Consider the following 24,525-nt stretch of genomic DNA (forward strand, 5'->3'; position numbering starts at 1 on the left):
TAGTGGGCCTTTGAACGATTCCAATGAATAAAAGGCCACTCCGAAGCACGAAAGTGCATTGGAACCCTTGACTACTCAATAAGTTGAGTTGAGGAGTGAAATGGATATGAAGTGAGTTAGTTTCGAGGATGAAACTCTTTTAAGGAGGGGAGGATGTAAGGTACCGGACTTCTAAAATCATGAGGTTACGGTGTACATTTAGTTTGGAAAGCCATTTGAATGGTTTTGGTGAGGTTCGGTGAAGTTCGGAAGCCTTCGGGCGTTTCGGAGCGCGTAGGTGCGAAAACGGGACCCGAAGGGCTATGTCGGACTATGGACTAAATCCGGCTTTAGCGTGGATGAAAAGATGATGAAAACATGCTCGAAAACATGTTTGGAGAGTCTCGGTTCGATTTGAAAAGAATCAGAGGTCAAACGAGCGAAAACGAGCGAAAACGGAGCTAAAACGGTGAAAAAGCTGAAAATTTGGCTAAGTCTGGAAATGCTGTTTTTTGGGACCTTCGGGAACCGGTCCCTCAAGTCCAGAGACCGGTCCCAGCACCCGAAAATGGCCCAGTTTGGGCTGTGCAACACTTATACTGTTTAGGGACCTTTGTGCAATTGTGGGGAGTGTATAGAAGAGAGTTGGAGCTCTTTTCTCTCCTTCTCTCTCTCATTTGCAACCAAAAGCATCTCCCTCTCTCTCTCTAAGTGCTCTTCCTCTCTCTAGAAGGTGTTGGAGGAGAGGATTTTGGTGGAGATCAAGATCAAGAGAAGGGATTTCTTCTTCTTCTTCTCCTTCCATGGCTAGTAGCAAGCTTGGAGAGGTAAGCTTCTAAGCTCAATCATGGTGAATCTTTAGGGTTAGACTCTTATACTATAAAGATGGTTTTAGATGAACCCTAGGATGTTAAATAGGTGTTAATTGCATGATTCAAGACCTTGTTTGAGGTATTCTTGCATTGTTGAACACCTAGGGCTCCAAAATGGGGTTTTTGTAAATACTTGGGTTTGATCTAAATTGAGTGGTCAGAAACCTAATTATTGTGTCTCCGAACGCGTAGGAAGCGACGGTTCGTCGATTCGTCGAGCGGGTGCGACGTTCCGGCTGAAACAAGGTTTCATAGTTCAGGGTTGACCCGGGAGTCGATGCGGCTTCCATGAATAGAGACCACCTATGTATCTACTTTTAGCACTTGTATTTGGGATTTTCTTTGTATTACTTTATGCTTTTATTAGTGGATTCCAGCTTTATGTTTCTTTCCCCATTGTAGAACTTAGTATTATATCATGCTCTGATACTCCTAGATGTCTTTTATTATTGCTTTAATTATCGTTGTTTTAGACGCCTTATATGTTTTAGACGTATGGCGGGTCTGGGCACATGCCGGGCGGGCTTCCGCAGGGTCCCGGGGCGTGACACATTAATTTGGTATCAGAGCCTAGGGTTGAGTCTTAGTGGACCTAGCAAACTTTAGGCCGGTTGGACTATAGAAAATAGGCTCGTGAGAGACGAGGTCTATTTGATTTGTAAGCGAAAGTACCTTGATTGGGTATCTTTGATAACTCTAGAAAGTGGAGTTAAATTGAAGTGTATCGCTTCTAACTTCGCGGAGGGTTACGTTGGCGGCCGACAACGTAACATCGGGAGTTAGTAGTATGGGACACTTCCTTACTTTCGCATGATTGGGGTATTGGTATTTGAGCGGGGTTGCGATAGCGTGGGTTTTACTAACTTGCGCTTTTATGATGTTGTGGTGATGATGCCGACTACACGCTCTAAGTCTGCTAGAGCGGATGATGCGGTGACTTTTGAGAAAGCGGAGATATCCGCTACCTCCGGATCCGGAGAGGTCCGTGAGTTGAGGAGTCAACTTGCGACCCTTACTGATTTGGCAGCGCAGCAGGCGGCGACGGCTCGACAGCTGGCGGATACGGCACACCGGCAGGAGGTACGGATGCAGTGCCTGGAGGACCTTCTTCTACAGCAGGCAGCTGCCGGGGAGGCTCAGGTCTCGGTACTACCCGCGCCAGTTGAGACAGTTGCGCCCGGGAAGTCGTCCCCTGTACTCGACACTTCGCAGACGACGATTGCGGTGGCACCTCGGGAGGGGGTGTTGGCAGCACCACCAACTCAGGCGCCTGTGGCAGCGGTGACTTTTCCTTTGATGGTCGAAAGAGCAGAGTGGCAGCGGCTCATGGATCGCCTCAACGAGTTCAGGAGGTGCAATCCCAGGATCTTTGATGGGGAGAATGCCGACCACTGGATCGTTGAGAAGTGGTTGATGCACATGGAGAGGTTATTCCGCGACACTTTCGTGGGGGAGAGAGACAGAGTTTGGCTCGCCACTCACCATTTGGACGGCGAGGCCTATAGCTGGTGGGTGGGCAGCCAGGATAATCCCAACACCGATGTAGCAGCGATTTCTTGGAAGAGATTCAAGGAGCTCTTATTGGAGCATTACTTCCTCGCCCGCGTTAAGAGGAAATTAGAGCAGGATCTGGGCGAGATGCGCCAGGGGGATCAGACTTTGGCCGAGTACGAGAGGGAGTTCTCCCGGCTTCAACGCTATGCGCCCTTTGTTGTGCGGGATGACGAGGATAAGGCTCGTATCTTCGAGCGAGGACTTCGGCCGTCGATCTTTTAGTTGGTACAACCCTCCAACCTTCGGACTTACCAAGAGGTGGTGACCCGCGCGCTCCTAGTGGAAAACTGCGCAGCAGACTGGCAGGAGCGTCGAGAAGAGTCGTACAAAGAAAAAGGCAAGGGGCCGCGACTGAGGGTGCGAGTCAGATGCACTCTGCGAGGCCGCCAAGATGTTCCAGGAACCGGAGCCAGTCGCGAGGACGTGGCTCATCAGCACGGCACAGAGGATCCGAGCGTCGTCAGACTTTAAGCTGCGTGATCTGCGGTGGTCGTCATTAGCCGCGACAGTGCTCACTGAGGCAGGGCAGGTGCTACTCGTGTGGCCAGGAGGGTCACTTCCAGTCAGACTACCCGAGAGGTTTAGTATCAGCGCCATCTTCAGCATCGGCACCAGTATTGCCGGGTTCCATCCCGGGGACGCCTTCTACTCACTATCAGGCCGGGAGGCCACCCATCCTGAGACAGATGGAGGGGTCACGACAGGCCCCGAGCGGGCACATGTATACGGCCCAGACTGAGGAGGCGGCAGCAGCCGAGTTTGTGACTACAAGTAGCAGTCCCTTTTGTAGCATTTGAGTTGTGCATTGTTCGCTATTGGTGCATTGCATCCATATTCTGATCGGCTATTTGCCGAGTTGCATGGTATTTCGTTTGTTCGCTGTTTGCGATGTTGGGTAGCCCCTCGAGCTGGGCGGTTGTTTTGCGGGTTGTGGGTAGCATATTTCGTTATGCTGGTAGATCTCACGAGGGTTGCATTAGTTGCATCCCTTGATCGGCTGTTCGCCGGATGGTGCTTGGAGACGACCGTGCCTAGACCGTTTGTGGACTGTGGAGCCTGGGCCCCTTTGGGCAGGCGCAGTAGCTGTGTGTGATAGCAGCCCGGTACCTACGGGTAGGGCAGAGTTTCGGTCAGGACGGTAGTCCGAGCGTAGACCCCGGAGCGTGGGAAGCCACGCGTTGGATCGTGAGATCGAGGACGCACCGAGTGTGGGGTGACCCAACCCGAGAAATTGTTAGCGTTGAACATCTTCGACGCAGGCAGGATGATCTGTTGATCGGGTGTGTCGTTTCGAACACCCTACCACGTGTGATGGTTTTGTGCGCCAACAAATGGATTGGCCTTGTTTAGTGGGGAGCTGGAGTGGGTACCTGGTACCCTTGGAGTGCGAGCTTACTTGACTCGCCTTGAGAATTTTGTGCACGAAATAGTGCGGTTTGAGGATTTATTTTCGCTGGTTGCGTTGACTGTCTCCCTTACCAAGTTGGGTAAGTATTGGAGAGGATTCGAGGTCTATTTGTGTCACGCCCGGGTACCAGCGGAAGCATAACCGGTACGTGCACAGACCCGCCATACACCTGCAGTATATAAGGCGTCTACAACCAAGCAAGTCGATAAGAAGAAGATCATAGAGAATTCTATCTCGATATCAGAGCAAAGTACCAGTCAACAATACTATCAACAATAGAGTAAAGGAGTATAGTCCAGAAATCTCAACCAAAAGATGAGTATCACAACTAAAGTATCTGATCCATACAGTAAATATACAGTACTGGGTATACAAAAAGTAGGTACAATGGTAGTCTCTCTACACATAAGGACATCACCCTCGGCCGTAGCCCGAGTAACAAGGTGATCGACTAGCACGCTCCTAGTAGTGCCTAGCTAGGCGCGACTCCCTTGCCACGATCCCTAGCCTCTCCTGTAGATGGCTCTGTAAAAACAATCATAAAAAGGGCGTGAGAACTATTAACAATAGTTCCCAGTGGGTAAGCCGCCAGCCTCGGCGAATTACACCACTAGGCTCATGATGTACTAAATGAAAGCGAAAGCAATAATTGCATGATATATAATTATGCAATACTAACAGGTAATGAGTATGTAAGCAACATGTAATCATGATTTCTGCAGTGATGAATCAACTGAATAATTGAAGTATCGCAACTACTATAAACATAACCATAAACATACTCATAGAAGTGTAAGTACTACTGTACACTACAACTGATACTCATTCATTACTATCATTATCATTTTCACTTTCATTTTCATTCACTAGGACCAACTCAAGGTAGTCCAGCTTGCGCCGCGCCTAATGGCCCCGTGGTAGTATACACTCCCCACGGCAATCCACTTCGGCACCCAATCCCGCACGGGCGAGCAACTGTCGCGTAGGCCAACTCCGGAGTGCCGGCTTGGAGGGAGCTACCCTCACAAGCGTGTGCGAATGAGCACGATGGCAAGCAAGCAAAGTCCATTATCCACATGTCTCAATTTTCATATTTTCACATGCAAAGTTCAGAACCCTCGATCCTCTGATCGGAATGTCAATACACAAATAGTAACAAAAGCTAGTAATCACTAGATTGTAAACATGTAAGGGTAAAGCTAAATCACATGTCATGATAATCTTTTCACTAATATAGCACTATCAACATAGTCACGAGCATGTCATAGTTCTCTACGTTAGAGTCGAGAAATGTCATTGTTCTCTACTTTAAAGTGCATCCTACACTTGTTCATAAGTCATTCAACTGAATTGACTATAAATGTAAATACTTCCATGTATAAGTGTTCTCTACTTTATAGAGACTTCATTTCGAATATGTTCAACATTATGATGACGAATGTCAAGCCCTTTATCAATCACATAAGCACAATAAGATCATTTCTATATTACATATAGAACATAGGGGAGTTTCACTTGCTCTGGTTAGGTCCGACCCACCTAGTACTAGGCTCCAAGTATCCACAAGAAGTCCCACAAACGGCTCAACGAAGCCCCAATGCTGCTGAAAAACAAACGTCAAGATCGGCTTAAATCTACGGCCGAAATGTCCGATTTCGGCTCAAATCACATCTCGTATTAAGTAGTAACATAAATCGCTGTTTTGATTCACTTTAGTACCTCCAATTAAGTCTCTAAAGGCTTCCCAAAGCCAACCAAGGATGACCCAAAGGTCAGTCGAACTCCCGCTGCGATCAACACCAACACGACATCAAAATCATCACATAATAGCAAATATAGTCGGAATCTTGCGAATTCAGTTTTCTAACTGAAATCCCTGCTTACCTCAGGTTAGAATACCTCCCAAACCAGCTTCTAAGAGTGCAAGTTCAGCTCAACGAGACTCGAAGACCTGCTGCGAAGAAAAATTCCCAATTTTGCATCAATTCGACTAAGTAAACGTCAAATAGTTCCGAAATTGAGGTATAGTTTACTAATTAACCATTTTAAGCTTTAAAGCAAGTTCCACAGAGTTTAAATGGGTAATTAGCAGCCAACAAAGCTCCTCTTTACTGCTGTAAACACCTCCTAATCCAGTTCGAAGCACTAACACGAAAAGATGTCCAAATTCAACATAAAACCGAAAACTAGAGAGAAATCGAGTTGATTACCTCTCTAAAACTGAAATTCAGCTTCCCCTGGCAGTAACCTCATAGAAACACAGCAAAGCTCCTCTTTCCCACGTGCTGGAAGCCTTCTTTAAGTCGCCAAACTAGCGAACAATAAGCGCGGCGCGGAAACGGCGCGAATCGACGGATTTTCTCTAGAGAGAGAAAAACCCTAGAGAGAGAGAAAGAGAGAAGGTGAAAGAAGCTTTTCTGAACTCAATCACCCTTCACAGAACATCCCAGGTGGTGCTGGGTCAAGTAGATAAGGATAAGTATGTGAAATTACCAAAATACCCAAACTGCCACGTTTCTGCATTGTGTACCGGTACACCATAATGGCTGTACCGGTACACCAAGCAGAAAATGCTGATTTTCGCCGGTTCAATGCACTTTCTCACTTTTAACCCTCCAATCACTCTCTAACTTGGTCACAAACTTCTCCAAGTCATTTAGAACATGTAGAATAATTCCACACTTCATTGCTCACACTCGAATTTCGCAATTTGCAAAAATTCAGTGTATTACATTCACCCCACCTAAAAAGAAGTTTCGTCCGCGAAACTTGTAATCATTTACCTCACGATTCCGTCGAGAAAAGGTAGGGGTAATGCTCTTGCATTGCACTCTCCAGTTCCCAAGTGGCTTCCCGTTCATCGTGATTGCTCCAAAGGATCTTCACGTATGGTATCTCGCGATTTCGAAGCCTTTTTACTTCACGAGCAAGGACTCTCACAGGACGCTCCTCAAAGCTCAAATCTTCTCGTAAATCCACTGGAGTACTTTCCAATATGTGGGTTGGATCAAAAATATACTTTCGAAGTGTCGATACATGAAACACATTGTGTACTCCTGAGAGACTCGGCGGCAAAGCAAGTCGATATGCTACGGGGCCTACCCGCTCCAACACCTCGTAAGGTCCAATAAATCGAGGACTCAACTTCCCTCGAATACCGAATCTCTTAACTCCTTTCGTTGGGGAAACCTTTAGAAATACATGATCACTAACTTGAAATTCCAGTTCTCGCCGACGTTTATCCGCATAGCTCTTTTGTCGACTTTGAGCTGTCAGTAGACGTTCTCGTGCAAGCCGAACTTTAGCTTCAGCCTCTTGTAATACATCTGGACCAAAAACCAATCTCTCACCCACTTCACTCCAATGAAGTGGTGATCTGCACTTTCTACCGTAAAGGGCTTCAAACGGTGCCATCTGAATACTGGCGTGATAACTGTTGTTATAGGCAAATTCAGCCATAGGCAAGAATTGTGGCCAACTGCCTTGATAATCAATCACACAGGCCCGCAACATGTCCTCAAGGGTCTGGATAGTACGCTCAGACTGCCCATCACTCTGGGGGTGGAAAGCAGTACTAAAATCCAGTCGGGTACCCATAGCCTCCTGTAAGCTCTTCCAGAAATGTGAAACGAATCGGGTGTCTCGATCCGAAACAATAGAAGCAGGTACTCCGTGTAATCGCACAATTTCATCAAGGTACACTTGTGCGAGCCTCTCTCCTGACCAAGTTGTGTGAATTGGAAGAAAGTGGGCAGATTTAGTCAATCTATCCACAATTACCCAATGTTAGATCATAACCTGCTTTGTGAGCGAAATCAACGATGGAAATCAATAGTGATCTCTCACTTCCCATGGTATAGGTAAGCTCGTTGTAGTTTCCCGAGGAGTCGATGTTAGCTTTAACCTGCTGACGTTAAGCTAGCACGAGTCCGCAACTTCCTTTTTCATTCCAGGCACAGTAAGTTACTTCAAATCCTTATACTTTCGTTACCGGACCGTAATACAGTTACGGCGCCGATGGATATTATGTAAGATCTATTCTTTATAAGAATTGCCGTACACAAAGCTAATAACGAACTTCAACAATCCAACTGATCATATAACTCGAAAATCGAAATATAATGATAAATCAAGTGAATTATTATCTTCGAATCTTCTGCATGGAATTCTATCTTGAGTTTGTTTTCCTTAATTCGAGCAAATCGATCAGGCGTTGTTGACCAAACAACCCTTTTTTTTTTTTTTTTTCCAAACAAATACAACAAAAAAACGTTTTCGGGCGCGGTCAAAAAAAAACTCCACCCCCGCCCACCCCCCCCATAAGGATCTAAAGGCGGTATAAAGGGCTAAATTTTCAAAGTCAATTGCTTATTTCCGGTTTACACAGTGGTTGCTATTGTTATCGACATGCAATTTATTCGGTCGATTTTCGATTAGAGCATCTGTACGACTATTCGTTTTCAGGATGATTAGAGGATGGTCAAATCATAATATTGAGAAACTCTAACCTCTCTGTTGTCTCAAGTTTTATATTCTTTTGAGGTAAACAATACTCTAAGTTTATGTATCTGTATTAAATTCGCAACGTCGCCGTTAGAGGTAGTGGCGCAAGCTTTAAAGCATAAATACAAAGTGCCAATTCAGATCATTTGGTGGGTTGTTCTTTTCATAATCCTTTAATACTGGCGAGATGGATAAGATTACTTGCCATTTGCATTAGACACCCCTATCCATTTAGCACGGTCGTGTAAATCACATATCCACTCTCAGTAACAGGCAAGTGCAGATCGGGCGCAAGGTAGTCAAGTTCTTCAGCTTTGAAGTTCTTTCAAGGCTTCGTTCACAGAATTAGTCTCCTTTATGTGTGAGATCGGTGAGAGGAGTAGACATCTTTGCAAATCCTCTAAATTTCCGGTAGGTATCCCTGCAATAAGGAACTCGAATTTCTGTGCACTGGTCGGTCTAAGGCCCAATTTTAATCCGCTTCAATTTCTTGGGGATCCACAGTATCAGTTTCTGAAATCACATGGCCCGAAGAATTGCCATTTTGAAGCAATTGTATTCTTTATTGGCAATAATTCTTTCTCGACTATTGTAATTAATCTCAAGTGGTCTTATGACTCCTTGTATTCGAGAAATATATCAGTATCGTAATGAACCACGACCAAATCTATTAGATAGCGTTTAAAGAGCACGGTTCATTAAGTCCCCATTAAGGCGCTGAGGCTTAGTCATCAACGGATTGACTGTTAATATTTATGCCATTTACAGTGTTTTAAAAGCATTTAGAAACATCTTCTAGGGTTAATTTTGATGTTGATTATTCCAGATTTGCAAATCAATCTTGGAGAGTATACTTTGATCTTGGAATTGATTGAATAAGTATCAATTGGCAATGGATATTTTATCTTGATTGTGACTTTGTTGATTTCCTGTATCCACACACATCGAAGAGATCCTCCTTCTTCTTGACATATACCCGGTGTCCCAAGGCGATCAATCGGCAGAAATAAATCTTATCTATAGATTCTTGTACTGTGCTTAGACTCTTCAATTCAGCACTGGTGCCATTCTATAAGGTGCTTTTGAACAGGTAGTCCGGGACAGATTATCACAAACTCAACATCCCTATCAGGTTGGCATGCGGCATTCGCTTGGAAACACAATCACGAATTCTTATTGACCACAACAGGAATATCATCATCTTTTGACGGTCTCTGCTACTACAGAATGCTAGAAATTGGTACAAATCTTCTCGTATCACTGTCGTGCTCAGCTGAGGAGCTAATGGTCATTGTGAAAATGAACTTCTGGCCACCCTTTATAAACAAAACTTCTTGCTGACCAGGTTCACTAAAGGTCAAGTTTATGTTAGTGCATCTATGGTCGGCATAATACATGATGTCAAGAATCCATACATACTAAGTCAACCTCACTTAGTTTGTGTATTGTAGTAATTACACTGGCATAATCAGTCGCCTTACCAATGGCAGGGGCAAAAAATCACGAACGTCTTAGGTATGGTCCGGTACATCAATCGTGACCAGTGTGCAAAGTTAGGTTGCTAAAGGTAATGCTATGTAACTCAGACAAACTGCCGACTAATAAAGATGCGAAGCACAGTTATCAATAATGCCGGAACCGAATATATAAAGACCATAATAATATCCTTTTTTGCTACGACCTCCTGTGCTCTGCTGCGGGTCTCAGTCTAGGCGGATACATCCGCCCACTCGAACCTGTGCGACACTCTCTGACCTGCGTGTCCTGGTGGTCGCCTCGACTGGAGGAGATGGTGATGTCGGGGTCCTGGTTCGGAGCTGAAGATGAGGTGCAGTCGGCGAGTGGTGAAGGCAAAGAACCTCGTCGGGCATCTGTGACGAAGTGGCCTCTGGCCCGAAAGAAAGCACTGCCCACGCTGTTGGACCAAATGATGTGGCGGTACGTGAGGCCACCACGATAACAATACAGCGTGCTGTCAGAGACGGCTGGGTGTCAGGGATGGAAGACTCGACCTCGACTGACTGGACATGTCCCCTTGGATATGTCAGTGGTTCCTGAAAGGTTATGACATGCTCTTGCTGTTGGATCTTTCACTGTTTCTATAACAACGTCTTTTTTTCATAATCTCTGCCTTTTTCAACGATCAAGGCCAGGTTCACTAATGCTGGTAAGTGGATAGGTTTGACGCTGCATTCGAAAAATCGTCCAAGCGTCGCAAACTACTCAAAATGCTGAAGCTTGGTCCTATCATCTACTTAACACAAAAAGGAAGCCAGTGAGTTAATCGGTGAGAACTCTACGCTCTGTACTCTGCCACTGTCCTGTCCCCATGCCTAGGTTTCGTCAGATCCCTTGTCATCTGTCTTCTTTACACTTGAGAATGGTCGTCAACAACAGTCCTGTCGAACTGTTCAGTTGGATAGCGACAAAATCAGCAAGGGGTCCTCCGTATGTCCACCACACCTTAAGCTCGCCGTCCAAGGTGGGTGCGTCGCAAACCAACTCGATTCGATCCTCGACGAAGGGTTATATAGAATGTTTCCAATGTGCATTTTAGCTTTCGACACCAGTGAATCTGTTTTCTCAATTTCCATCAGAACGCAGCGGTTGCAACGACGGAATTCATTACAGTTGCTCCATCTCCGCTTCGTGCCTCAACAGCCCCTATCGGGTAATATGTCCTGATGTGCTACAGTGTACTGGTCGGTGTATAATTTTCATGTCGATCTCTGCCTCGGAGTACTGGGGGGGTGATCGTACGTGTGATGTGCTCTGCGGTCGCATCCCGTCGGTACTGTAAGGTATTAGGATCGGAATCTCCCTGTCAGATCGTCGTGTTGCAATAGTTAATCATATACTTTATCCTATTTCCTGCGTACGCGCGGCATCATCTACGTCGCGCGGCCGCAGCTGATGAGCAATCCAATCTGTCAGTTTCGCAAGCTGATCCTGTCCAACTCATGGATCCCCTAGATCCGAAGTAACAGAATGTCCCACTTCCCTTGATTACTTGCCTCATGATGCCGGCCGGTACGAAGAGTCAAGCATCTTTAAACGATGCCAGACAAAAAAAAGTAGGTCAACATTTCCTTAATCTGAATCCTTCATTTTAGGATTAACATAATTAGCGAAAGCAATGAGAAGAGTAAGGCATACTAACTTCGATGTACGTTCTGTCAGGCCGCCAACGTGACCTTTCTGCAAGTTTAGTAATTGCAATCCCGGATCAAATTCCTATCTTTCGGTAGTATATTAAGTACAATCAAACATATTGTTAATAACAACCTTCAACGTTAACCATATCTCTAGAGAGCATATCCTTATAGATCACCAGCTAGGTTTGCTAGGGTTTTAAGACTAACCCTAGGATCTGATACCACTATAATGTCACGCTGAGGTACCAGCGGAAGCATAACGGACGTGCACGACCCGCCATACACCTGCAGTATATAGGGATATCAACAAGCAATGTCTGATAGAGAAGATTCATAGAGAATTCTTATCTCGATTTCAGAGCCAGTACGTCACAAATATCAACAATAGGTAAAGGGTTATGTCCGATCTCACAAAAGATGAGTTATTCAAACTAAAGTATCTTGATCCAATACAGTTCACTCAGTAGGGATTATACAAAAGTTAGTACAATGGTAGTCTCTTAACTAAGGACATCATGGCGTAGCCCCGAAGTAAAGGGATCGATGCACTGTCTTAGTAGTGCTAGACTATGTGCGCGACTTCTTGCAACGATCCTAGCCTCTCTGTAGTTTGGCTCTCGTGTAAAAAATCATAAAAGGGGAGACGTGAGAATATTAACAATAGTTCCGTGGGTAGCCGCCAGCCTCGGCGAATTACACACTAGGCTCATGATTACTAAGATGAAAGCGAAAGCATTTGCATGATAATAGTAATTATGCTAATCTACAGGTATATGAGTATGTAAGCAACATGTAATTATGATTTTCTGCCAGTGTTGAATTCAACCGAATATTGAAGTATCTAAACTACTATAAATAACCATAACATACTCATAAAGTGTTAAGGTTACTATGTCATCCAATTGAGACTATCAGTTCTATTACATATATTATCATTTTCACCTTTCATTTTCATTAACTAGGACAATAAGGTAGTCCAGCTTGGCGCCGCGCCTAATGGCCCGTGGTAGTTACACTCCCACTGACAATCCATTCGACCAATCCGCACGGGCAGCAACTTTTGTCGTTAGGCCAACTTCCGGCAAGTGCGCTTGGAGGGAGTAGGGGGGGGGGGGGGGGGGGATCCCATCACAAGCGTGTGCCGAATGAGCACGATTGGCAAGCAAGCAGTTCATTCATCCACATGTCTTAATTTGTCATATTTTCACATGCAAGTTCAGAAACCTCGATCTTGATCGGAATGTCAATACAAGAATAGTAACAAGCTGAGTAATATAGTTGTAACATGTAAGGTAAAGCATAAATACATGTATTGTAATCTTTCATAAAGTATAAGCTATAAATAGTCCAGGACATTCTAGTTCTATGTGAGTCGAGAAATGTAGATTGTTCTATATTTATGTGTCTACACTTGTCATTTAGTCATTCAACTGAATGACTATAAATGTAAATATTCAGTTATAGTGTTCTCTATTTATAGGATTATTTCGAATATTTTCAATCTTATGATGATGAATGTCAAGCCCTTTATCAATCATAAGCAATAAGATATTTCTATTTACATATAGAACATTAGGGAGCTTTACTTGTTGTTAAGGTCGACCCACTAGTACTAGGTCGAAGTATCCACAGAAGTCCCACAACGGCCTCAACGAAGCCCATGCTACATGCTGAAAGAAGCGTCAGATATCGGGCTTAATCTACGGCCGAATGTCCGATTTCGGCGTCAAATCACATTAGTATTAAGTAGTAACATAATCGCTATTTTGTTTCACTTTAGTACATCAATTAGGCTCTAAAGGTTCAAAGCAACAAAGGATGACCAAAGGTAGTCGAATCCCTGCGATCAACACAACACGACATCAAAATCATACATTAATAGCAAATATGTCGGTAATCTTTGGATTCATTTTAAACTTGGAGAATCCATGTTACCGTCAGTTAGAATACCTCCACCAGATTTAGAGTGCAGTTTCAGTATACGTAGACTCGAAGATGCTGCGAAAGTAAAAATTCCCAATGTTTGATATTCGACTAGGGTACGTAAATAGTTCCGAAATTGAGTATAGTTTATAATTAACATTTTAAGCTTTAAAGCAAGTTCAACAGAGTTTTTCAATGAAGGTAATAGCAGCCAACAAAGATCCTTCTTTAATGCTGTAACATCCGTAAATCCGTTCGAAGCCATACACGAAAAGATGTCCAAATTAAATAAACGGAACTAGAGAGAATTTCGAGTTGCTTACCTCTCGTAAACATGAAATTCAGCTTCCCTGGCACCATAACTTCATAGAAAAACAGCAAAGCTTCTTTCACGTGCTGGAAGCCTCTTTAAGTCGCAACCAGGCGAACAACAAGCGCGGCGCGGAACCGGCTCTACGAATGCGCCGGATTTTCTCTTAGAGAGAGAAAACCTAGAGCAGAGAGAAAGAGAGAGGTGAAGAAGCCTTTTCTGAGATCAATCAACTTCACGAAATCAGGTCGTGCTGGGTAATGGATAAGGATTAAGTTATGTGAAATTTACCAAAATACCAAAATGCAGTTTCTGCTTTGCTGTACGGTACACAATAAATGGCGTACGAAATACCCCCAAAGCAGAAAATGTGATTTTTTCGCCGGTTCATGCATCTTTTATTTTAGCCTCAATCAATCTTTACGTGGATCCACAAAAATTCTCAAGTCATTTGAACATGCTAGAAATAATTCACTTCATTGTCAGCATCGATTTCGCAATTTTGACAAAATTAGTGTATTACATTTGATTATGAAAAAAAAAAAGAATTTTTCTCAATCCTTGATATGATTAATATATTATTATATATACTATATTAGAGAGAGAGAAAGAGAGAGAGAGAGAGAAGAGAGTCGGTGCATACTATCGATAATACTCGTTACAAGCACTTGTATTTGGTTTTTCATTAAATCTACCTATTGATCATTTTCACCCCGTTTGGATTATACTTTAACAACCACCCTACCATAGGGACACTATATTTTAGCCGGATACTACTATCTATCTACGACATCTTTTTCAACACGGTCGAAACTCAATTCGTTCAGGCTTTAGTATATAGGATAGGTATAAGTAGCATAATTTTCTCTCTTCTCTCTTCTCTTCTTCTATGTTATATATATTATTATCGGACGAGAGAGAGAGACGAGCAGTTAGACTACGCTATACTATCGGGTAGACGAAGCTCCGTGTACCAGATTGTTTTCGATGATGCAGGATGCCAAATCGAACGATCGGCACCGTTGCTCGAATCTACAATATAAGTATTTGAAAACTATTTCATATTTTGATCGCATATTAACTATTCAAGCAAGTAGGTCTTTACAATTAAACGGCTAAAATAAAAATCTCATAAATATATATTAATAAAGATTTAAATAGATCAGATATATTGATCTTAATCTAAATGTTAAAGATTTTTATAAGAATTTTATCGTTTGATTGAATTTTTACACGTTAAACTTCAAACACACCAAATGGCCATTGAAATTTGTTAGATTTTGAGATCTTTTTTTCACTACGTCAAATGATGTGAAAATTGAATTTAGTTTTCAATACTTTCATAGATGTAGATCAGTATAACGGAGACGATGTCGATTGGAAGCCGCATCATCGAAAACACTTTAGGTAGCACGGAGCGTTCGTATACATAGCATAGTAGGAATATTATACTAATAATTTATATATATATATATATATATATATATATATATATGACACGCATGTAAGTAATATATAAACATTGGGACATAGATAAAAAAGAGTAGCATCTAATCTAAATTGAAATCTAAGGTGTGAACAAAGTAGTATTTGAACACTAGATGAAAATAAACTTGATAGCAACCCTAGTAGTCACAAACTTACAATTAAATAATAAAACATATACGATCTGTCAGAAGCGTCATTAAAGAAAAAAGTCTTATCCTCTCGACTCTCTACCGTGGCTCATTGTTACTCTAATTTTTTTTTTATAAAAAAAAAAAAAGAAAAACTTTTTTTTTTTTTTTTTAGAAATAGGTAGCACGCTACCAGTTTCGTTTATTTCATTTAAAAATAAACTTAGCTGGAAATGTGAATTAACTAGAATTCGAACTTGGGCCTCGGGTACCAACCATCAAGCCCTTTGCCACTTGTTTTAGGAAGAGTCGATAAAACTACTAAAACTAGGTAGCATTCGGTAAAACTACTGAATGCTACTTGTACGACTCTACTATTTCTCTCTATAAAGTGTCTCTCTCAAAGAAGTTAATTGAATTTTTGAATGTTAGAAAAATAATTTCTCTTCCCATCTAACTTGAGTTATTTATTACCTCTCCAATCCAATTCTAAGTCCACGAGGATCTCCACCGGTTCCTAAAATCTAAATTTAGCATCAACAATTGCGTCCCTCAGGGGCAAAAATAGAACTCTTCCTGATATTTCGATCATTGATACTTTGAACCTTTCCTTCACACCCACGACCCGTCTCTTTGATTGGTCTAGTCGAAATATTTGATAGTAATGAGCATCATTCATCCATCTTGTCATTTTTCCTCTTTTAACTTCTTTCCCCTCCCTCCTATTTAAGACTTTCTCTCCATAGAAATCTCACCATAAATCACCTCAACGACGAATTTCATCTCCAAAAATAGCCTTCATGACAAATCAAATTCCATTGCCAGAAATCGCCTTCGTAGCTATCTCCGCCGTGGATCTCATCATCGGATTTCATACATCCTAATTCCAATTCCCCACTCGAACCGTTTCATCAATTCTTGGCATCTTTGAAGTCTTTTCTTTTTCCACCCACAAAATTAAGGACTATCCTTGTGCTTCAAAGTCTTCTACTTCTCTTCTAACACCCTGCTTCGCCTCCTCGGCATCATGAAACCTTTTTTTCTTTTTTTTCTTTTTTTTTTTTTTTTTTTTTTTTTTTTTTTTTGATATAGCTGCAATCCTGTGGTGTCACTATTTTACTCAGATTACTACCCAACTTGCCGAATCCTAACAGACCGTCCCTAATGCAAATAGTAAGAGTTTGGTGGTTGTTATCCGAGATCTTAAGTTTAAATTTTAATTGATTCACATTTTCAGCTAAGTTTATTTTTAAAAAAATAAATATATTTCTTAGAAAAAAAAAAAAAAAAAAAAACTAAAAATTCGTTGCCCAACATGTTGAGAAATCCGGCTCAATTTTCGATACTTAACACACAGCATTTCTTCCTTATTGGCTATGCAAACACCTTTTTCATACCAAATTCTAAAAATAGCCAAAAAATTTCTTGTCACTGTTGCTTTCCTGGTCGAAGATAAGCAACTAGTTAGTCCTCGGCCATGATGCTGTTGCCACGTATCACATGTTTTTTTATCCCTTTGTATTTTGCAAATATAGCAATGTAATTGGTACATTTGCTGGATTAATTACCACAAACAAAGTAGCACAAATAATTAATAAATTAATTTACCTTGGTTTCCAATAAGGCGCACTCCAAGACTTTTAGCGCATGCATGGTTGCACTTTTCAAGGCTCCAAATTAAACAACAATGAAAAAAAAAAAAAAAACATTAATTACAATAATAATGCATTAATTAATTCTTCAAGTGCTCATCACCCGTGGCTTAAAATTTAAAAGGCACCATTAGGCTTATTCAAATGATGAACCAAAGATAAGAAAAAAGAAATTATCTAAATAGCCATTATCAATCAATGAACAAGATAGGCGACGAGGAGGGCGACAATCATAAGAACATAAGCGATTCCTTGGTGGATCGCCTTCCCATCGCTCGCGTCGGAGACGGCGCCTCTACAGCTCCCCCTACCTCTAGTTGCATTAATTCCAAACAAGTCCAAATAGTGATGAATAATTAAATTTGGATCTAACTTGTGGGTTTTTTCTCTAATTAATTAATGTGTGTAGACGAAGATAAAAATGTAGTAGCTGATTAATTTAGAGGAAGAGATAGAATTTGGATGAGGAGAGATCGAGCTAATTAAATGGGTGTTTGCTTTATATAGATGTCTTATACCAATGTGTATAGCTTTTGCTGTCCACGTTAAGTAATTGATTTTTGTAGGGCTTCACGTGCCCACTTCATGGACTGGCCTCAAACAATTTGCTTACGATGTTTGATTTTAGAATCTCTAATCATTTCTGGATAGAGCTTGAAATATATATATATATATATATATAGAGTTGAGCTAGAATGCTATCGGTAGCAAACCGGTTCCGTTGCCACCCATTTGTTTTCGATGATGGAGCCTTTAAATTGACGATCGGCACCGTTGAACATGATCTATATCACTTGAAGTATCTAGAAACCAAATTTCAAATCTCTTCGACATCATTAACCTAATGATCAAAGGATTTCAAATTTTGTAATTTTAATGGTAGATATGAGGCGTTTTCTCGTTTAACGGTGTAAAGCTATCCAAATCAATTGAACTTTAGTTAGAAAATTCTTTTAACTATTTAGAATAAGATCTATACTCTCGATCTTGATTACAATATTCCTATCATCACTTTTTAGAGGATATTCATTTTCAGCCGTTCATTTTTACGCCCACTTGATGGACAAGAGAACAATATCGGAAAAGCATGAAATTTGATTTCTAGATACTTCAAGTGGTATAGATTATATTCAACGGTGCCGATCATCGATTTTGAAGCTCCATCATAAAAAACAAATGTGTGGCAACGGAGCCCGTTTGCTACTGATAGTATTCTAGCTCAACTCTCTCTCTCTCTATATATATATATATATATATATATATATATATATATATATATAATTAGACTAGTATACTATCGGTAGTACGGAGGCTGTTACAATATATGTAATAACTGTACCATTTTTTTTATTATTCATTTAAAAACTTAGGTACAAAGATATATAAAGATTTTGATTCTAAGGCATCCCTACAATCAAGCCGTTACATAAATCAAGTCCCTAATTATAGAATCTAATTTAGGAAAGTGTAATCACATATAATTTCTGCCTTATTTAACACCCCCTCTCAAGTTGGTGCATAGATGTCCCACATGCCCAACTTGTCTAGAAATTTTAAGAATACTCGACTTGAAACTGCTTTGGTAAGGATGTCCGCTAGCTGATCCTCTGATCGAATCTTAGGCAATTCCACGATCCTTCCATCCAACTTTTCCTTAATGAAAAATTTGTCGACCTCGACATGCTTTGTGCAGTCATGTTGAACTGGATTATGCGCGATGTCACATGCTGCTTTGCTGTCACAAAATAGTTGGATAGGTTGCTCAGATAAATAACCTAGATCCTGTAAAAGGAGTCTCAACCATAATGTCTCACAAAGTACATTTGCTAAGCTTCTAAATTCAGCTTCTGCACTTGAGCGAGCTACAACATTTTGTTTCTTGCTTTTCTATGTCACAAGGTTACCTCCTAGAAAGGTAAAGTATCCAGAAGTAGACCGCCTGTCACCTAGATTGCCAGCCCAATCGACATCAGTATAGGCTTCTATGTTTTGATGGTTGGTGTTTTTAGTAAATAATACTCCTTTTCCTAGGGCAGACTTTAGGTATCTCAAAATGCGAATCACTGCATGCATATGTTGTTCTCCGGGATTATGCATAAATTGGCTGACAATACTCAAGGCATACGTCAGATCTGGTCTAGTGTGAGATAAGTACAATAATCTCCCTACAATTCTTTGGTATCTTGCTTTGTCAACTGGTACTTGATCAGGCTCAACATATAGCTTTAGACCTTCTTCCACTGGTGTATCAACTTGTTGACATGCTGACATACCAGTCTCTCGTAATAGATCTAGAGCATATTTTCTTTGAGATAGAACTATCCTTTTTCTAGATCGGGATACTTCAATCCCAAGAAAATAGTTCAGAGAGCCTAGATCTGTCATTTCAAATTTTTTGGACAAATAATTTTGTAAGGCCTTCCTTTCATTGGGATCATTACTTGTAACCACCATATCATCCACATATATAATGAGCGCAGTTATCTTACCTTGCTGTCTTTTGAGGAAAAGAGTATGATCTGCATTGCTCTGATGATAGCCAAAGGCTATCCAAGATTTTGTAAACCTTCCAAACCATGCTCTAGGGGACTGCTTCAATCCATATAATGATTTTTTTAATCTGCAAACCTTCTGGCTGTGTCTTTCGGGTATCATGCATCCTGGTGGAAGATCTATGTAGACTTCTTCAGATAATTCGCCATGTAAAAAAGTATTTTTTACATCAAATTGTTGTAAGGGCCAATCCAAGTTCGCAGCTAAAGATAGCAAAACACGAACCGTGTTGATTTTGGCTACAGGTGCAAAGGTTTCTGTGTAATCAATCCCGTAGGTTTGAGTGTATCCCTTTGCTACTAGTCTCGCTTTAAAGCGTTCAATTGTGCCATCAGCCTTGTACTTCACAGTGTAAATCCACCGACATCCAACTGGTTTCTTTCCTGATGGAGGATCAACTAGTTCCCATGTTTCATTTTTTTCTAGAGATTTCATTTCCTCGTTCATAGCTTCTTTCCACCTAGGATCAAATAAGGCTTCCTGCACACTGCTAGGAATAGATACAGCAGATAATTGATTCACAAATGACATATTCGATTCTGACAAACGATGGTTAGACACATAATGACTCATGGGATATTTTGCTTTACTAGCTAGAAAGTTCAGGTTCATATGTGGATTTAGGAATACCTCTAGTATGACGTTGTGGTAGCTGTCTTCTGTGTGGCTCAGGGACATCTTCAGTTAACGATTGGTGTGATATGTCGACTGGGAATGTAGCTATATTTTCATGAATCTCACTTTCTCGCTGAGTTGGAGAATGATCCACTTCTTCGGTTATTTGGTTCTCATCACAATTTTGATCTAATATCATACCAATTTGAGAACTGGTACTCCAAGAATCAAATGCCATATCAGTTATCTCCAAATTTTTGACATCTTCGTTATCATGATCCAAACTTCGAATTTCCTCTTGGTACTCCCCCTGAAATTCAGGTTTGGAGAAATACATTGTATCTTCATGAAAACAACATCCATTGTGATAAATAATTGACATGTTGGAGGATGATAGCACCAATACCCCTTTTGATGCGTTGCATATCCAACAAAAACACATCTCAATGCTTGAGGAGTTAACTTGGTGCATTGGTGCTTGTGTAAATGTACAAACACCACACATCCAAAGACATGAGGGGTTAAACTTGAGACAGTTGGAGTAACAATCGTGTCATTAAGGGTTTGGAACGGTGTTTTGAAATTGAGAGTGCTTGAAGGTACCCGATTGATTAAATAAGCTGCAGATGTTAAAGCTTCTCCCCAATAAGACAAAGGCATATGGGCTTCGATTAGCAAAGCTCGAACAATAGCTAACAAGTGTCGATTTTTTCGCTCGGCCACCCCATTCTGTTGAGGTGTGGTAGGACAAGTGGTGTGATAGATTATTCCTTGTATTTCCAAATAATGTTGAAATTCAGTACTATGATATTCCCCACCATTGTCACTGTGAAGAATTTGGATTTTTCCTATTGTACGGAGTTTCAATCCTTTTATGAAACTTTTGGAATATCGAGTTCACATCACTTTTTTATTTCATCAAGCAAAGCCATGTCATTCTGGTACAATCATCTATAAACGTTACAAATCATCGTGACCCACCCAAAGTAGTAACTTTTAATGGACCCCAAACATCGGAATGAATATCATAAATGGAAATGGACTTTTATTTAATCGTAATGGAAACGAAGCACGGTGACTTTTTTCAAGTTCACAAGTATCACAATGAAAACTAGAAATATCAACATCTGTAAATAAACTAGGAAATAATCTTTTGAGATATCCAAAAGAAGCATGCCCAAACCGTCAATGTCTAAGCCATATTTCTTTTCTTTTCCTGTCTTAAGAACCTCCCACTGCTAGAGCTTGTTGTAAGCTTTTAGTATTCTTTGATTCCAAGTCCAAGTAATATAGCTTTCCCTGTCTAATACCACAACCAATTGTCATCCTGGTTTTGATGTCCTTAAACATACAAAAATCAGGTCAAAAAATTACAATACAAGATAAGGCAGTGGTTATGTAACGACCTAGCCCACTGGCAACAATAACTCGTTGGGCCCAACCACCGACCCAAAATGCTTAAGCTCAGTTATTATTACTAGTGTCTAAGTCTTTTATATACCCTCATATCCGATGTGGGATTATTGGGGTGTGACAAACTCCCCCCGTTAAAGTCCTGACGTCCTCGTCAGTCCAATCACACACACAGCCCAAGATCACCAGGCGATGTGAGACTCGTCTCGCTAGCCTTGTCATCCAGACTCTGGCATAGCCGGTTACTTTATCATTCAGACTCCGGTATAGTCTATCACCTTATCTTTCAGACCCTAGTGTAGCCGAGACTCGCCATACATTTCCGGCTTGTGAATTGGCTTGGATACCAAATGTAACGACCTAGCCCACTGGCAACAATAACTCGTTGGGCCCAACCACCGGCCCAAAATGCTTAAGCTCAGTTATTGTAAATAGATCTTTCAGTTTTGTTATTATATTTGAATAATCGGGATTTCCTGAATAAAGGATTTATGGTTTTGTAAACTGAAAATGGTTTTCTACCCCTCGTGGTAGCGTGTTTTAAAAAGGAAAAGATTTCCATGTGGGAAACAGTTTTAAAAGGGTTTTCTCGTGGTTTTGTAACTTAGTATTTCAAAACAGGTTTCCGGGTATGAAATATTTTAAATGATAGTCATGGTTTTATGATTAAGACTCTGTATATGAACCTGTGATGAATGGTGTATGAACTTATGAATGTATGGATATTTGTATGTTCAGTGGGAGTGGTTGTATCCTATTTCTCTACTTTGTACTTGTGCAACGCCGTGTAAATACAGGGGAGACTCTGTCCGTGTGAACAGTTGACTTCCTGTATTTGTGGCCGATCTGGCATACCCTGGGGTCAGGTTTTCAAAAAAAAAATTTGGACGCTTCCGCAATGCTTTTAAACTACAAAGAGACCCCGGGGCGTGACAGGTTATTTGAGAAACTGACAAGAGATTATAATCTAAAGATGGAACAACTAGGACTGAATCTAAATTTAATGTGTTGGTGAGAGGTAAAGATCCTTCCCCAATGACTTGGATCGAAGATCTATTTACAGTAGAGACAAAATTTTGGTTAGAGTGATTGAGTGGTGAGACCTGCCTAGAATCATATGGCATGTGATATGTTGCACCAGAATCAATTATCCATGCATTATTGAAAACAGGCGTTAAAATATTTAAAACCTTACCACCATTGTCTGCAGCAATTACCAATGCCGAGGCGTTGTCAGTGATTTCATCTTCCATTTTTGTTTGGGCAACTGCTACAGTGGAAGGTTTTTGGTGATTTTTCTTCGCGCGACTAGGATCGCACCATTCCGAATAGCCCACCGGTTCAAAACAGCCACTTTTGGTATGGCCAATCTTATGACAATAAGTGCACTTGTATGAAGACGTGTCAACATCCTTGGTCGATCTACCAGTGTTAGGTTGTGCTCGAGGTTGTTGACCCTGACTAGATCGATTCCGAGCCACCATGGCACTAGGTTTAGATGCTCTGGAATCACCTTTCAAGGTGATACTCCGTACTTCTTCCTGTCGAACTAATGAGTAACATTCTTCCAAGTTCGGTACTAGGTCTTTTCGCAAAATCTCACGTCAGATTGACTCAAAGGCATCATCTAATCCAGCAAGAAAAATATGAACTCTTAATCGTTCAATAGATTGGCGGTAAGTTTTGACATCATCAGAATCTTTCATAACCACCTTATCACGATGGTCCAACTCTTGGAAGAGTTCTATTAATTCTCCATAATACACAGAGAGGATTCGCCCATTTTGTCTTGCAGAAAAAGCCTTTTGATTCAGAGTAAAGACCTGCAACTCATCACTTCCATCATAGAACGTCATGGACAAGGCAGTCCAGATGCTGTGGGCTGTAGGTAAGCATAAATAACGCCTCATAATATCGGGAGACATAGACATTAATAGCCACCGTTTGACCTTTTGATTCTCAACATACCATTTTTCATAGCCTTCATCAGATTCTGCAGGTGGCTTAGTCTTGCCACGAATGTATGAGATCTTGTCTCTTTCGGCAATTTGCATTTCCATCAGTTGAGACCATATATCGTAATTTGATTCAGTCAAGATGATTCCGGCATTAAAAACGCCATCAGATTGAATTACAACTGGAATGGATTTAATCTTAGCCGATTCAAGATTTTCTTCACTCATTTTTTTTTTTCTTTTGAAGCAGCGTGATTGAACTTCTTCTCTTTACGAAGAAGAATCAACCTCGTGCAGCAATTCTAAAGGTTTGGAAGCCACCTGAGAGGAAAAAATCACTACTATGGTTGATGGAGCGGTGTTGGATTGGTGACAGCAGCAGAGGCAAAAGGATGAGGTTGATGGTGACTTCAAATGGTTGGGCAGATCTGAGTTTGGTTTCAGATCTAGATCTGAGGTTGGTCTTGTTCTCGGCGACGGAAGCAGTTTGATCAACCAATGAATAGATCTGAGCGGCAAGCAATGGTGAGCAGTAGCAACGGAGCAGTCAGAGGACGGCGATGACGCAGGCGACGTCGATTTTTTTTCTTTTTTTTGAGATTTGCACAAGTTCAACTTGGCTCTGATACCATGTTACAATATATGTAATAACTGTACCATTTTTTTTATTATTCATTTAAAAACTTAGGTACAAGGATATATATATAGACTTTGATTCTAAGGCATCCCTAAAATCAAGCCGTTACATAAATCAAGTCCTTAATTACAGAGGCCTCCGTGCTACCAAATTGTTTTCAATGATGTGGCTTCCAAATCGACGATCAGCTCCGTTAGACTTGATCTATATTATTAAAAGTATTTAGAAACTAAATTTCATAATTTTTCGATATCATTTGGCTAGTGATTAAAAGGTCTCAAAATTGACAATTTTAATGATAGATGTGATGCGTTTGTGAATTTAACGGTGTAAAACAATCCAAATCTGATAAAATTTTTATAGAAAATTCTTTTCACTAT

At 41.1% G+C, this 24,525-nt stretch overlaps 1 long non-coding RNA gene across 2 annotated transcripts; it reads right to left on the reverse strand.

The window, feature by feature from the left end:
* LOC109725998 lies at positions 5,376-6,094 on the reverse strand. Of its 2 annotated transcripts, none has more exons than XR_002220395.1 (3): positions 6,024-6,094; positions 5,533-5,764; positions 5,376-5,413 (listed from the first exon to the last, which is right to left on the reverse strand). It is a non-coding gene; the product is annotated as an uncharacterized LOC109725998 (long non-coding RNA). The 2 variants fall into 2 exon arrangements; XR_002220394.1 differs by having other exon boundaries at positions 5,379-5,416.

The sequence above is a fragment of the Ananas comosus genome, linkage group 20 (assembly GCF_001540865.1).
Source record: "Ananas comosus cultivar F153 linkage group 20, ASM154086v1, whole genome shotgun sequence".
NCBI classification, from domain to species: domain Eukaryota; kingdom Viridiplantae; phylum Streptophyta; class Magnoliopsida; order Poales; family Bromeliaceae; genus Ananas; species Ananas comosus.